The following is an 11,783-nucleotide window of genomic DNA, read 5'->3' as shown; positions in this document are numbered from 1 at the left end:
ACTGAGCCACCCAGGCGCCCCTACATTGTACCTTCCTGAAGCCAAGGAACATAACTTAACTCATTCTTGTATGTCCAGAACGTAAAATTATGTCTCATACATGTCAAAACTAAATAAATTTTTGTCAAAAGTTGATGAGCAGTGTCCTGTTGTAACAGGATGTATATAATAAAAAGAGACTTGAACAAGAGTGGCTAATAGATGGACAGAAGTGATAAGTAGGGGGGAAAAGGGCTTCACATATGTGGCATACATATCTTTAATTTTTGTTTCCTCTTTAAATACAGAGCAGCATCTACTGACCCCTCAGAGTGGTAGACCAGGTGTTGAGATGTAGGAATGCCCATGTTTGAGGTCGTTGACGTTATGGTATCATGGGTCCATACCCAAGTTTTTTACTTGTTACAAGCTTTTTGGAAAGTCATGTAACTTCTAAGCCTGAGTTAGTCTGTGAAAGAGGACGAGTTAAACTAAATTCATTATCTTATTTATCAAATAACATTGTGTTCTTACCATGTACTTGGTTTTGTGTAAGAGACCCAGGACGCAACAACAAATTGGTGTGATCCCTGACTTCATAAAACTTAGAGCTATTGAGAAAGGCAGATAAACAGACGTGAAATTACTGTGCAGGTTTGGATCAGTGTTTGCATGTGACAGAGGTTAGATTTTATCCTAAAAATGGTGAGGAAGCCTTTTAGGGTTAAATTGGAGGAGTGACTCTACTCAGATGTGTCTTCCAATGGATTACCGTGGCTTTGTGTGGCACAGGTCAGAGCAGCTCTGAGTGAGAGGAAGAGGGCCCATTAACAGACCGTTGCTGTGATCTGAGTGAATGATGCTGAAGGCCAGAGGGTAAAAAGACCCTAAGTTTCTGCTCACCTTAAGTTTGTGTGGTTGCCCACCTCAGCATGTCAGTGCAGACAGTCTGGATGCGGCTTGTGGACAGCAGCTTCCCTCTCAGTAGTTAGCAAAGAGAGTTGGGGACGATCCCAGAAGGCACGCCAACTTGGTTTAATTTTGAACCTTGCTGTGCATCTAACTACCAGACACTGACCAATGGTGTTTGGTTAAGGATAAAGCAAGCTGTTTGTGTTGATTCATAATGCACACTGACCACAACAGGAAGTAAAGCTTCTACCTGCAGTACAGCCTGTGGGGTGCAGAATAAATGTGTAGCAAGACACTGTTGTGTAACAGTTCTACTGGGGGAGACTTGAGTCTAGAATAACTTTGTCAAGTTGTTGCATGATGAACCTAACCAGGTACGGATCTGTTGGAAGTATGGGGTAAAGAGTGATTTTTTCCTTCTTTTTCCCACAGAGTTACAGAGAGAGCCATTGTCATTCTTCTAAATCACTTAAGCTTGTTAACAACTTCTAAGAAAACTCAAATGTACATGTCATTTGTGTCAGAAAGAAATTGGCTATAAATTAATATAAAATTTGTCAAGAGAGAATCTGGTTCCTAATTCATTCAAAAAGCCTTGGTTGGGAGCAAATATCTTATCTATCTATCTATCTATCTATCTATCTATCTATCTATCTATCTATCTATCTATCTACATATATCTACGTATGTCCGAAAGAACACTTTTTATGGGCCCCACATATGGGGTGACTTGGCAATGTCTCACCTACCAGGCTGCTGTGAGGGATTTCAAAGTTCTGTCTCATTACGTATCAATTATCCATAGTGTTTCCACTGTATATTGTAAATTATAAAGCCGTTTCATTTCATTTTTACTTCACTGGTTTAAGTTTTGAACAAAGTGTAGGAAGTGATGACATTCTTCCTGAACAAGGAAAAGAGAAAGAGGATTGTAGGAATTTGTGTGTATTCACTATCAATGCCCAGCCAGACTGATTGAAGCTTTGCTTTGATGTTCAAGTCATCAGTAATCCCTTGAAGAATTATGCCCATTATTTTTATTAACAACCCTGTGTGGTTTGGGCCCAGTTTGAAAGGTGATGAGTTTTTAACTCAAAAGTTCAGAAATAAAAGTCAAGCGAGAACTGCCTGTAAAGAACAGGGTATCCTAACGGAATGAGCCTGCAGTAGTGAAGTGTTAAGATTCAATAACTGGACCCAGGACTGAGAATAAGGACCAGAGTGAGAAATAATGCCAGTTGCCTCTTCACTGTTAGCAGAGGGACCCTCTCTCTGGCTATACAGAAGTGAAATGCTGACCGGGTTCCAGTAAGGGTGACTTGTCATGGGCTATGTACTATCTATGATGAGATCACAGTTACTTGACATCATTACATATGAAAGTGATTTGATGTGCTGTTTGATAACAGAACAGAACATCAGTGGGCAAAGGATGATTCAGTTTGTCAAGAATAAGTTCCTGTGACCAGGAACTCACAAGAGTTGGGGAGAGTAGCAACCAGGTTTTTTTCTGGAATGAGCACCATAGGACCCCTCTAAGATGAGCAAGCTCATGTCCTCATGGGAATTATGAATCTCAGTATTAGCTGGTCTGCCAAGTGAAGGACCCTTCTTAGTGGGCCCACAGAGCATCCTGATGGTGTCTCACCCTTGAGAAGATTTGAAGGATGGAAAGGGGCCAGACCTTACTTCATGTACCGTCAGGGTATTCCATCCATGGACACCAAAACTCAGTAGCAGTTCATACAGAATAGACCATATGTGAGCAGGGAATGCCTTTGATCTGGGAAAGGCTTCCTCAGCCTCATCGCCCCTGTAGCTTGTTGGAGAAGAAAAGGAAGAAGAAAGCCAGAGAGTGCTGCTTCTGAAAAACAAACTTACCCCCTACACAGCTGTAAATGTATTTATATTCATTGGCTTCTCAAAGTGGCAAAAAGTAAAAAGAAAATAACAATTTTTATAAATCTGCCACCAAAATATAACTATTGTTAATAATTTAATATATTTCCTTATAGATTTTTAATACATATCAGATGATACCAGATGTGTGTATATATGACATTTTAATATAATTCTTTCCCGTTTTTAAAATCTTTTCCTGTTGAGTATGTGGGGTCTACATGTGTGTGTTTTATCAGTATGATGTTATCAGTGATATACAGGAGGGCATCAACTATGTATACTGTTAGGTGCTTACCTTGTTTAGTAGCTTAAAACCAAAAGATATTCCAATTAGAGTTAGAATAGTCAGGAAACACATCTTGATAATCGTGCTAAATTTTCCACTTATTAATCTTGAAAGTATACACATTCCTCTTCTAGCTTAACATCTCCATTCCTTCCCTCTTGCTTTTAAAGTGTGAGGACGCCTCCTTCCCTACCTTTCATCTCCCACCTGTTTGCTCAGCTACAGAATGTGTTCCATAAGTTTTTAAGTTTTCTGAATCTTTCCCGGTAGTCCCTTAATCCTTCCTTCCGGTCACTTTTCTCTAAATTCCCTCTATCCTGTCAACAGCTCTTTTGGGGGCATAGCCTGTGGGAAACTCATATCGGCTTCCAGGACACGGTCAGAGATGATGGCTATCTTCATGCTGACTGGGTGATTCCTATCCAGATAGGTCTCCTGTTTGCCTTTACTTTCTGGGCTTCAGTAATTTAATTCTCTGTCCACTTGTAGTACAGACCTAATTCCTTGTCCATATACAGTGCAGGTTTACTTTGGCATAACTATCTTTCCTAAAAAGAAACTTTACAGAGCAAATCATTATAATTATCACCTTTTCTTAATGAGCAAGTTTTTCTGTGTTTTTCATCCTCTAGTTTTATAAAACCATTTTCATTCCTTTATCTTATTTTTAATCCTTCTGGTCACTTTCCTCTAAGTTCCCTCCAACCCATCAATAGCTATTTCAGTGGCACAGTCCATGGCCAACTTGCCGAATTTGGTGACTGTTTTTCTTGACTGTTTTTTTTACTCAAAGATGTCTCTGAGCTACTCTTTATTTCTTACATTTTTCAAGTATGTGCTAGCTGTTATTTCTTGACTTTGACATAACTTCAGCTCTCCTGTTATTCTTCAAGTCCACAGGTGGAATAATTCTGTCATTGGAGACATCAGGGCCTGCCTCGACTTTGACGGCCAACTGGCAGGAGATATATTTTACACATCTTGGTTGGTGGTTTCTCAAGTCTGAGAACATGAGATTTTTGCCAACAAGCCCTTTATCAAACCAGTCCTTGGTTTTTCTGCCTGAGTTGTCTCCTCTCTCCTCTAGATTAAGGCACTGAATCCTTCCCATCCATTTTTAAGAACATTTTTACTGTGGTGACATATATATATATCCTAAAATTTGACATTTTAACCATTTATAAGTATACAATTCAGTGGCATTAACTACGTTCACAGTGTAGTCTGCCATCAACATTACCTATTTCCAAAATTTTTCATCACCTCAAACAGATTCAGTAACCGTTAAGCAATAGCTCTTCATTTTTCCTCCTTCCAGACCCTGGTAATATTCATTCTATTTTCTATTATTAAGAATTTAGGCAAATTCTAGATATTTCATGTAAGTGGAATAATTCAATATTTGCCATTTTATGTCAGGCTTATTTCATCTAGAATAATGTTTTCAAAGTTCACCCATGTTGTAGCATGCATCAGAACTTTGATCCTTTTAATACAAATCAAAACTACTATGAGATACTACCTCACACCTGTCAGAATGGGTAGAATTAGCAACACAGGAAACAACAGATGTTGATGAGGATGAGGACGAAGGGGAACCACTTGCACTGCTGGTGGGAATGCAAACTGGTGCAGCCACTCTGGAAAACGGCATGGAGATTCCTCAAAAAGTTAAAAGTAACAACTACCCTATGCCCCAGCAATTGCACTACTGGGTATTTACCGAGGGATACAAAAATACTGATTCAAAGGGAGCACATGCACCCTGATATTTATCGCAGCAGCAACAACATTAGCCTAATTATAGGGGTGCCTGGTTGGCTCAGTCGATAAAGTATGCAACTCTTGAGCTCAGGGTTCTAAGTTTGAACTCCATGTTGGGTATAAAGCTTACTTAAAAATCTTCAAAAAACCTCACAAAAACCTAGCCAAATGGAATCATCCCAAATGTTCATTGACTGATGATTGGATAAAGAAGATGTGGTGCGTGTGTGTTGGTGTGGCCATCAAAAAGGATGAAATATTGCCATTTGCAATGATGTGGATGGAGCTAGAGTATATTATGCTAACCGAAATAAGTCTGAGAAAAACAAACACTATATGATTTCACTCGTGTGGAATTTAAGAAACAAAACAGATGAACATAAGGAAAGGAAGAAAGAAAGGAGAGAGGGAGGCAAACCATAATAGACTATTAACTATGAAATTAAAAATAATTTTTTTAATGTTGATTTATTTTTGAGAGAGAGAGAGAGTGTGAGTGGGGGAGAGGCAGGAGAGAGAGAGAGAGAGAGAGAGAGAGAGAGACAGAGACAGAGACAGAATCTGAAGCAGGCTCTAGACTCTGAGCTGACAGAACAGAGTCTGACATGGGACTTAAACTCTCAAACCATGAGATTATGACCTTAGCCAAAAGTCAGACACTTAACTGACTGAGCCACCCAAGCACCACTAGACTATTAACTATAGAGGGTTGCTGGAGGGGAGGTGGGCAGGAGGATGAGCTAAATGAGTGATAGGTATTAAGGAAGCCCTTGTGATGAGCACTGGGTATTATATATAAGTGATGAATCATTAAATTCTATTCCTGAAACCAATATTACACTATATGTTTAACTAGAATTTAAATAGAAACTCGAAACAAACAAAATAGAACTTTGTTCCTTTTTATGGCTGAAAAATATTTTGTTATATGATTATACTACAATATGTTTATCCATTTATCTTTTAATGGACACTTGGGTTATTTTCACCTATTGACCATCAGGAATAAGGCTGCAATGAACATTGGCATTCTCATTCATTTTTTTGAAGTACTTTCTTCCTTTTTCTGTTTATTTCCATCCCCATGGAAACATCTGTGTCTCTAGCTCCCATCACGGCACATTTGTGCAGACCACTTACTTCTAGCTGTTCCCACCCCCTTGCAAGAAAGAAGGAAGGAAAGGAAGGAAGGAGGGAAGGAAGGAAGGAGGAAAAGAAGGAAGGAAGGAAAGAAGAAAGGAAGAGTGAGCAATTAATCTCATTGGTTATATTTCTTTGTCTAAAAATAATGTAGACATTTTGAAAAATTGGAGGAAAGGGGGAATGTTTCAATATTCCTAATACTTTGGTGTAAATAAGGATACAATTTTGGTTTACCTCTGTCAACTTTTGCATTACATTTTCTGGTTTTTTAAACCTAAATGTGAGGTCCCCTATGTGGGTTGTTTTTTTTTTTTTTTTTAGTGCATGTGATTTTTAAGACTGTTTTGTTTCCATTTGCTGATATTGAAATAGTATGATTCCCTTTGCCTAGCATTTGTTTTTATATCTTTTTCCCATCCTAAATTTTTCAGTCTTTTTGTGTATTTAACATTTTATGTATGCCTAGACCTGCCCATAATACTTGCAGAGCCTGAGGCAAGAGTACAAACGGTGGCCCACAGACCTCCTAATTGCATTAGTCAGTAATTATGTCTGCATTTAGGAAAGATTTTTCAAGTTCAGAGGTTTATCTGACCTATTGTAGTTAGGGATTTGATCAGAATCATTCTCTTGATCATGTCATTGTTTGATCAAAATTAAAGCTTCATTAAATAAAATGTATGTAATATGCTGGAGAATTTTATGCAGGTGATGCTTGATAGAAATCTATCCACTTGGGATCCTTGGGTAACTCCGCCAGTGAGGCATCTGACTCTTGATTTTCGCTCAGGTCATGATCTCACAGTTGTAAGATTGAGCCCCCAGGCTCTATTCTGTCCAGGGAGCTGGGAGCCTACTTGAGATTCTCTCACTTTCTCCCTCTGTCTCTGCCCCTTCCCTGCTTGTGTGCTCTCGCTCTCTCTCTCTCTCTCTCTCTCTCTCTCTCTGTAAAATGAAAAATAAGTCTACTCACCTGCACTATCTCCAATTTTTCAGAATGTAAGCAGACTACTTCCTTGAAGATTTTCTGATTATTTTTTCAGATTGTACCCTCCCTATGAAGTTTATTTTCATATGTTCTATTTTATCACTATCTCAAAGTCTTATTCTACTCTCTTTCCCCCATATACAAACTGAAGCAGTGCATCTTATAACCCACAAATCTTAATGACATTTGAAAACAGTGGCCTTTTGTTTCAAAGACAAGGCAAGAAATGTAGAGAAGCATGTTTTCTGGGGTCTGACTGGTTAGATACAGAGTGGATGTTTATGATTATGAATAACGCTATGACAGAGGTGCCATGTGACCCTTTTTAGAATTTGTGCACAGTTTGTGATAAGCTGTGTCCTTTAAACAGTGCGTCTCAAACGTTAATGTGCATATGACTCATCTGAAGGTCTTATTACAATGCAGGTTCTGAATCTTTAGGTCTGACTTGGGACCTGAGAGCCTATATTTCTAACCAGCACCCCATGATGCTTCTGCTAATTGTCCAGGAACCACTTTCTGAGTGGCAAATCTCTAAAGCACAGGGACCAGATCAGAGGTCCCATTCATCTGATACTAACTGTAATGCTATTTATGTCCTATATGAATAGCATATAAGTGGAATTTATTTTTTAACCTAAACTTAAAATCACTGTCTATTAAGAGTTAAGTTTAGTTCATTTACATTTACTGTGATTTTTGCTATATGTTACTGATATGTGGGAGGATTTTGTTTTGTTTTGTTTTCATCTCAAATATTGTCTTTGTATTTGTCTCTTTTTCTATGCTTTTTTCCTTCCCTTTCTTTTTTCCCCTTTGGATCGGTGGAGCTGGGAGATGGGAGGAGGGTTGTCCTTGTCCCCACCTCATCCCCTTCTTCTGTTTTCTAACCTATACTGATTTGGAAATTATACTCTTGATATTTATTTTCTTAATGTCATGCTTGAAATTTTAATATGCATGCTTACCAAAGTCTTAAGTTAATTACTATCTTCATCCCCTTTACAGACAATTCAAAGACTTTAGAATACCTGAACCCTGGTTAACTTGAACACTAATTGTACATACTATTTTATTGAAGTAGTTGAGTTTTCTTTTTCAAGCCTAACAAATTGGATATTAGCATTATTGCTGTTTTTGTTTCAGATAGTCCATTTATCTGCATATTACCAATTTCTCTGCATCATTTCTCCTTGCTACTAGATTTCCATTATCCTTCTTCCTGCAATAAATTTTTTAGAAGTTTGGCTGATGAAGATCTTTTGGTGGTAAATGCAGTTTTAGTTAATCTGAAAATAGTTTTATATTGTCACATTCTTGAAAGAATACAATTCCAGATCATCAATTATTTCCTCTTGCAATATTTTGAAGACCTAATTTCTGTGGTTTCTTTACCTCTCAATGTGGATACCAAGCTCTTGCCATCAGGCTAATTGTCTACATTTTAGGCAATCTTTAAATTAAATTATCTCTTCAAATATATTGCCTGTTCTTTATTTTATCTCTTCATTATATTTTACTTGTTTCACTGTGGTACATTCTGGATAATTTCCTCTGATGTTTCCATTTGCTAATTCTGTATTCTTCTGTGTCTAATTTGTTATTTCACACATCTACAAAGATTTTTCGCAAATCAGTTCTAGATCTTACCCCCCAAAATCATCCTGGTCTTTTTTCATAGTGTATTTTCTTTTACATACATCTTATTTCAGTATCTGATAACTCTAATATTGCATATCACTGGAGGTCTGAGCATCTTTTTGTTCTAATTTTATTCAAAGGAATTTATTTATTTATATATTTTGTTTGTGTTTGTGTGTGTATGTATGTTTATCAGGACTCCATGTTTATCTGGACCATGTCTGTGGGAATCCTTAGTGACCCTGTGTTGAGAATGTATTCCTCCAAGATAGCTTACATTGGCTTCTGGCAGACTCCGGGGGGCCCTGCCAACTAAGAACCACCACTTTAAGCCTCACCATCTGCATGACATGCCAATAGACTGAATGTAAACTACAAATCTGCATGAATTTTATGAATAGTGGAGGAAGATTGTTGCTTCCGATTTTGTGTCTCCTTCTCTCTGTGGCCCTCCTTCACTTAAGCTCTGTCTCTCTCTCTCTTAAAAATAAACATTTTAAAAAGTTTTTAAAATATTATTTTTAATCAATATTAGTTAGTGATGGTTAATTTAGAAAAGCAAAAGAATAAAATTTAAATCTCTAGAAATTTTGTAAACTAGAGATAATGCTAAATTCTAAAAATTTTTATATGCTTTAAAAAAATTTTTTAACATTTAAAAAATTTTTTTAATGTTTTATTTATTTTTGAGACAGAGAGAGACAGAACATGAGCGGAGAGGGGCAGAGAGAGAGGGAGATACAGAATTGGAAGCAGGCTCTGGGCTCTGAGCTCTCGACACAGAGCCCGACGGGGGCCCCGAACCCATAAACGTGAGATCATGACCTGAGCCGAAGTTGGAGACTTAACCTACTGAGCCTCCCAGGCGCCCCAACATTTATTTAGTTTTGAGAGACAGAGACAGAGCATGAGTTGGGGAGGGACAGAGAGAGAGGAAGACACAGAATCCAAAGCAGGCTCCAGACTCCAAGCTGCCAGCACAGAGCCTGACATGGAGCTCGAACCCATGAACCCTGAGACCATGACCTGAGCTGAAGTCAGATGCTTAAGCAACTGAGCCACCCAGGCGCCCCTTAATATGCTATTTTTACATAGATGACATTATACCATATGTATCAACTTAAGCGTAATTAAAAGATATTCACAAGTGGGAAAGTGGAGGATTATATAGAGAGGTTGGCAGCAAGTAATACAAAGTCTTTCCAAAGTAAAATCTCAATTCTCATGCCATCCAATGTAAGTTTTAAAAATATAACAATTCATCATGTGTATTTTAAACAATAAAACTCTCCACTATGCAGACTTCTATTAGGGGAAGGCAAAAATATTTTTGTTTAGTAATTCTTTTAGCACCATGTCCCACCCATATTTTTATGTTCTGTGTTGGAACAGAAGAGTATCAGTAATTGATTTAAATGATCATCAAGCATGGCAAGAGATTTCATGTAAAGCATAGACTTAAAAAAAAAAAGATCTGGTTCTGTGAATGAAGTGAAATCTTTTTTAAAAAAATTTTTTAACATTAATTTTTGAGAGAAAGAGAACAGAGCACAAGAGGGGAGCGACCGGGAGAGAGGGAGATCAGAAGCAGGCTCCCGGCTCTGAGCTGTCAGCACAGAGCCCAACAAAGGGCTCGGACTCACAAACGGTGAGATCATGACCTGAGGAGAAGTTGGTCACTTAACCGAATGAGCCACTCAGGTGCCCCTAGTATGAAAATCTTAAATGGAACAAAGAAAAATCATTGTGTTCATTTTTCTTTATCTCGTCTGGCTGGAATGTACACATAAATCACTTTTTCAGTAGAAATAGATTGGTGGATGGAGTTTCTAATTTCTTGCCTAGCCTTCATTCTCAAATGCTTTCAGTTTGGCTGTCAAAAAATTCTTGTGTGACAAAATTTTTACTTCTGGATTCTCAGCTAGGCACATTGGGGGAGGTACCAGAACTCCTAACTTGGAGCTCCTGGTGTGTTTTTAAAAAGCAGACAAGCAGATGTTCAATAAATGTTTTGCGATCTGATTAAATTTTTAGTAATAGTTTTATTCATATATAATTCACCCTTTAAAGTATATAATTTATTTGTTGGTTTTTAGCATGTTGGGAGTTGTGCCATCATCACTGCAATCTAATTTTAGAACATTTCATCACTCCTTAAAAAAATTTACACTCATTAGCAGTTACTCTTCATTCCCCTCTGCCCCTAGTCCCTGGCTGGGGATTCCTACTCCATGGATTACCTATTGTGGACATTTCATATAAATTAAATCTTTCAATATCTGACCCTTTGTGACTGGCTTCTTTCACATAGCACAATTTTTTTCAAGATTTTTAAAAGTTTATTTATTTATTATTTGAGATAGACACCACAAGTAGGGGAGGGGCACAGAGAGGAAGGGAGGAGGAGAGAATCCCAAGCAGGCTGTGCACTGCCAACACACAGCCCGATGTGGGATATGAACCCACAAACCATGAGATCATGCCCTGAACCGAAACCAAGAGTCGGATGCTTAACTGACTGAGCCACCCAGGGGCCCCATCACTAAGCACATTCTTAAATGTTCATTCATGTATTAGAACTTTTTCCTTCTTTATTGTTGAATAATATTCCCTTACATGGGTATACCACATTTTATTTACCCATTCATCAGCTTGACATTGGGTTTTTCCACTTTTTGGCTATTAAAAATAAAGAATAATGAATATTCAAGTACAAGTTTTTGTGTGAACACGTTTTCATTTTTCCTGGGAATCTGCCGTAGGAGTGGAATTGGTGGACCTTATGGTAACCCAGGGTTTAACCTTTTGAGGAACTTCCAGTTTTCCAAAGAGGCTACACTGTTTTACAATCTCACCAGCAATGAATGAGGGTTCAGATGTATCTACATCCTTACCAACTCCTGTTATTGTCCGTCTTTTTTAATTCTAATTATGCTAATCATGGGTTTTTATTTACATTTTTTAATAATTTTTTTAATGTTTTATTTATTTTTGATACAGAGAGAGACAAAGCATGAGATGGGGAGAGGCAGAGAGAAGGAGACACAGAACCGGAAACAGGCTCCAGGCTCTGAGCTAGCTGTCAGCACAGAGCCTGACGCGGGGCTCGAACCCATGAACGTGAGATCTGACCTGAGCTGAAGTCAGAGGCTTAACCGACTGAGCCAC

General features: G+C 38.1%; 1 protein-coding gene and 1 long non-coding RNA gene across 3 annotated transcripts in view; one reads left to right on the top strand and one right to left on the bottom strand.

The window, feature by feature from the left end:
- Window positions 1–1,056, bottom strand: part of LOC115300100 — a 6,536-nt gene extending 5,480 nt beyond the window's left edge. The window contains exon 1 of the long non-coding RNA XR_003912500.1: window positions 883–1,056. This is a non-coding gene — a long non-coding RNA (uncharacterized LOC115300100). The remainder of the gene's footprint in view (window positions 1–882) is intronic.
- ST6GALNAC5 (ST6 N-acetylgalactosaminide alpha-2,6-sialyltransferase 5) overlaps window positions 1–11,783 on the top strand; it is a 170,673-nt gene that overhangs the window by 10,342 nt on the left and 148,548 nt on the right. The window lies entirely within an intron of this gene.

This window comes from Suricata suricatta, chromosome 8 (assembly GCF_006229205.1).
Source record: "Suricata suricatta isolate VVHF042 chromosome 8, meerkat_22Aug2017_6uvM2_HiC, whole genome shotgun sequence".
Lineage (NCBI taxonomy): Eukaryota > Metazoa > Chordata > Mammalia > Carnivora > Herpestidae > Suricata > Suricata suricatta.
The sequence above is the reverse complement of the archived record's forward strand: the minus strand, read 5'-3'. Positions and strand labels throughout refer to the sequence as shown.